The sequence below is a fragment of the Hipposideros armiger genome, unplaced genomic scaffold (genome assembly GCF_001890085.2).
Source record: "Hipposideros armiger isolate ML-2016 unplaced genomic scaffold, ASM189008v1 scaffold_469, whole genome shotgun sequence".
Classification (NCBI taxonomy): domain Eukaryota; kingdom Metazoa; phylum Chordata; class Mammalia; order Chiroptera; family Hipposideridae; genus Hipposideros; species Hipposideros armiger.
Genome location: NW_017731819.1, coordinates 101683 through 105513, shown reverse-complemented (window position 1 = coordinate 105513; position 3831 = coordinate 101683). Strand labels below are relative to the sequence as shown.

Genomic DNA, 3831 nt, shown 5'->3' with positions numbered 1-3831 from the left:
CTCCTCCTCCTCCTCCTCCTCCTCCTCCTCCTCCTCCGGGCCTCCCTGCTCCCGCTGCCTTCTCGGCGACCTAGGCTCTGCCTAGCAGCTGGAGGCCAGGACCAGGGGACTAGGGCTCCGGAGGCTGGGGCTGGCAGAGTGCTGTCACTCCCTGTGCATCACGGGCAAATCACTGCCTCAGTTTCCTCAACTGTGAAAGGAAGGAGTTGGGCCAGGAAATTTTTGTGCACACTTCAGCTCCACTACTTTTTGTGGCTCTGGGATAGGGCAGGGGCATTCTGGGTAGGGTAATGTCTCATCCTCTTCCTAGATTGAAGTATTTTCTCATCAAGTGATACCCATCATAGGACCCAGAACAGGGTAAGGTCAGAGCTAGAAGAGCTGGTAGAATCTCTAAACCCAACGTATCCATTATACAGAGCAGGCAGTGGCTGCCCAGAGAAAGTGAGGGAACCTATCCAGGGTCACACAGCGAGTAGAAGGCTGAGGCAGGATGAGAAACCAGGTCTAGAGCCTCCCAGTGCTCCACCCATCACCTCCTGCCTTGGAGCCAAAACCGGGTGTGAGCGTGGGGGGAGGGGTGGGTTGCTGTGGGGAAGAAAACAAACACCCCTGCGTTCTGTTGTGCAAGCTCCAGCTGCCAAGATGGCAGGAAAGCTGCCTGAGAGCCAGACCTGAGGTAGGGGCTTCCTGCCTGCGACGGAGACCCTCCTAGTTGTCCTACCACCACCCACACCCTCATGGTCTCCATCCGTGACTGTTGCACAGATCTGTGCTGGTGTTCCCGCCCTGCAAAAGAGGTGCGGGGGTTGTGGCTTCCCTTCACCCACCCCACCCCTAGTAAAGGAGGGCTGGGACCCCAAAGAGCCAGTTTTGCCAGAGAGCTGGGCCTCCTCCCTTCCCCAGCCCCCAGTCCTCAGGGAGGCCCTGCTTTCCTCAGGAATAAAGAAAGCCTCTTTCTCCTTCCTCTGGTAGGACCTATTTCTGAGCTCTCAAAGCCTCAGCCATGGGGGGGTTAGGGGGGGTGTCTGAGAGGGCTGGGCTTGCTTCTCTTCCCTCAGGCAGGAGTCACTGGGGACAGGCCTGCTCTGGTTCCCAGCTGATGGTGGTGGGAGGTAGTTCTGACTTGGGGTGGAGGTGGAGGGGAGCAGGGCAGAGGCAGGGTCTGTGCCTTTAAGGTAACAGCTTGCTGCTGGAGTGCCACACACACACACACACACACACACACACACACACACACACAGAGTCTCTTGCACATAGTCACGCAGTCTCACAGCCACACACACATTCCCAGGCTCTGTTCTTTCTCCCTCTCTCTCCCTTCCTTTCTCTCTCCCCCCCCCCCAACACACACACATAACACACGCGCACACACACACTCCCAGGCTCTGTTCTCTCTCCCTCTCCCTCTCTCCATACAGACATACACACTCAGTCACAGACAGAAGCATTCTCACTCTCTCCCCTCTCCCTCTCCCCCGTAGGTCTAGTTTTGAAAAACATGGGCTAGGGAAGGAAGGACAAGGGCAAGGATTCCTGACCTAGAAAGACCTTGCCTCCTTCTGTCCCTCCCCAGACCAGGAAAGGGGGCTTATTTAATAATTTGGTGTTACTGCCCTCGGTCAAGGCTTCAGGGACAAATGAAGGACCCAGGCAGGGTGGGGGTCAGGCTCTTAGAGAGGGAGGGAAGGGGCATGCTTGGCCAGGGGCTCAGCCTGTTGGCTGCAAACCCAGGAATTGGGGGGAACCTCCCCCTTGTACTACTCACTCACTGCTAGCACAAAGGAAGCAGGTTTAGGGACAAAAGTAATTGTGTGGCTTAGCCATAGAGGGATGGACCAGTTGACCTTTGATTTATGGTAAAGGGGCCCTTGAACCTTCTTAGGCCATTTTACGCCTCCAGTCAAATCCTGGACTAGAATTCTGCCCAAAGCTCTGGCATGAGAAGTCCTTCCTTTTTTATAACCAAAATTCTTCTTGCTGTAGTTCCATGTAGAGGCTGGAAGTTCTCTCCTTTTGTGACTCTCCGCCTTTTCATCTCAATTTCCTCTATTTATGGGGAACTTTTATTTATCCTTCAAAACCCAACTCAAAAGTCCCCTCAAGTGGAGAGCTTTCCCTGCTTCAGTCCCTTGGGCAGAATGAGTTCCTTTTTCCCCTAGGCAGCTGGGTTTTCTGCACGTTCTACAGTTCTAACACTTTCATAATTTACTAAGCAAGTGTTTACCTGACCTGTGGATGTTGCTTTTCTCACATTATCTCATTTATTCATCACACCCTATCTGCCTCTGTGGTGGGGATTAGGATCCCCCTTTAACTCATGAGACTACTCTGGCTCAGCTAGATCAGTTGAACAGCTAAATGGATTTGAACCCAAACCTACCTGATATTAGATCTTGGCCTTTTCCCCTGCCTCACACTACTCTTCACAGGCACTTTTCCCTGCAGAAGACTCAGCAGAGGAAGAGCAAGCCCATGAAAGGTCCCAGAGTGAATTGGAACTGATGTCACCACCCTGCGCACTACAAGTATCCTCTCCAATTCAGCAAAGCTTTATTGAGTACTTCCTTGCAACAGACCCAGTGCTGGGTGCTGGGATATGGGGACCAAACAGACACTGTCTCCCCATTGATAGAGACAGTAGGCACACAAATAGGCAGTGATGACCTAGGGTGCCCAGAACTGGGATCTCACATGAGGCCCTGACTCAGACTGGGGTGTGTGTGTGGGGGGTGGTGGGGGGGGGTGGGAAACTGGAGAGAGTGAGAAAGGACTCCCTAGAAGTGGTGACAAGGAAGCTTGAAGGGAAGTAGGAATCAGCCAAGTAGACAAGGCATATGGAAAGACAGTTTGGGAATGACACTGAAGAATCTTGAGTGCCATACAAGGAGCTTCACCTTTATCCCAGGTCTGAAGGGCGTCCTCTCACAGGACTTTGCCTTCACTGGCCCTACTCCCCAAATAGCTGCAAAGTCAGACATTCTGCTAAGGGCCCTACTGACAGTTGCTCTTCACTCTGGGGGTGTGAAAGTCCCAGAGTTTCCTCCCTAGAGCACCCCCAGAAGTGAAGAAGGAGGTTGGCAATGGCTCAGGACCAGCCACCCCAGCTTTGGGTTCCTTCCTCATCCTTACTTTCACCGACGGCATAGCCAAGGTGTCGCAGCTGACATTAAAGTTTGCTGAGAGAAATTCCTTGATAAATAGAGTTAATTCATGAAATGCCTAGTGAAATTCCAGTTTTCTCCCCCTTTTTAAAAAAGATGAACAACAGTGTCTAAACTCTAAATCGTTTCCTAGAAAAACGGCTGATGTTAGAACTGAAGAGGGCGGCTGGGTGCCTCAGTTTGTTAGAGCGCATGCTCTGAAGAACAAGGTTGCCGGTTTGATTCCCACATGGGCCAGTGAGCTGCACCCTCCGCAACTAGATTGAAGACAACGACTTGCGCTGAGCTGCTGGTGGGCGGCTGGATGGCTCAGTTGGTTACAGTGTGTGCTGATAACAAGATTGCTGGCTGGATTCCTGAATGGGATGGTGGGCTGTGCCCCCCGCAAGTAGACTGAAAATGGCGACTGGACTTGGAGCTGAGCTGAGCCCTCCACAACTAGGTTGAAGGACAACGACTTGACTTGGAGCTGATGAGTCCTGGAAAAAAACACATTCTTACTGAATAAAAATTAAAACAAAACAAAACAAAAAAGGAACTGAAGAGTCAGAGGTGCCCTACCTAGGATTTCCCTAAACTCCCATCGTTTCTATCTCCTCCATGATTTTTGCCAGATCGTCTTACCTCATCTGCTTGTGTTTTTCTTTAAATTAATTCACTTTTACAA

General features: G+C 51.7%; 1 long non-coding RNA gene across 2 annotated transcripts; it reads left to right on the top strand.

The window, feature by feature from the left end:
- Positions 1-626: 626 nt before the first annotated feature.
- On the top strand, positions 627-3586 carry LOC109395425 (uncharacterized). 2 transcript variants are annotated; one of them, XR_002126655.1, is made up of 3 exons: positions 627-679; positions 2433-2528; positions 3298-3586. It is a non-coding gene; the product is annotated as an uncharacterized LOC109395425 (long non-coding RNA). The 2 variants fall into 2 exon arrangements; XR_002126656.1 differs by lacking the exon at positions 3298-3586 and adding an exon at positions 3207-3237.
- The last annotated feature ends 245 nt before the right edge of the window (positions 3587-3831 follow it).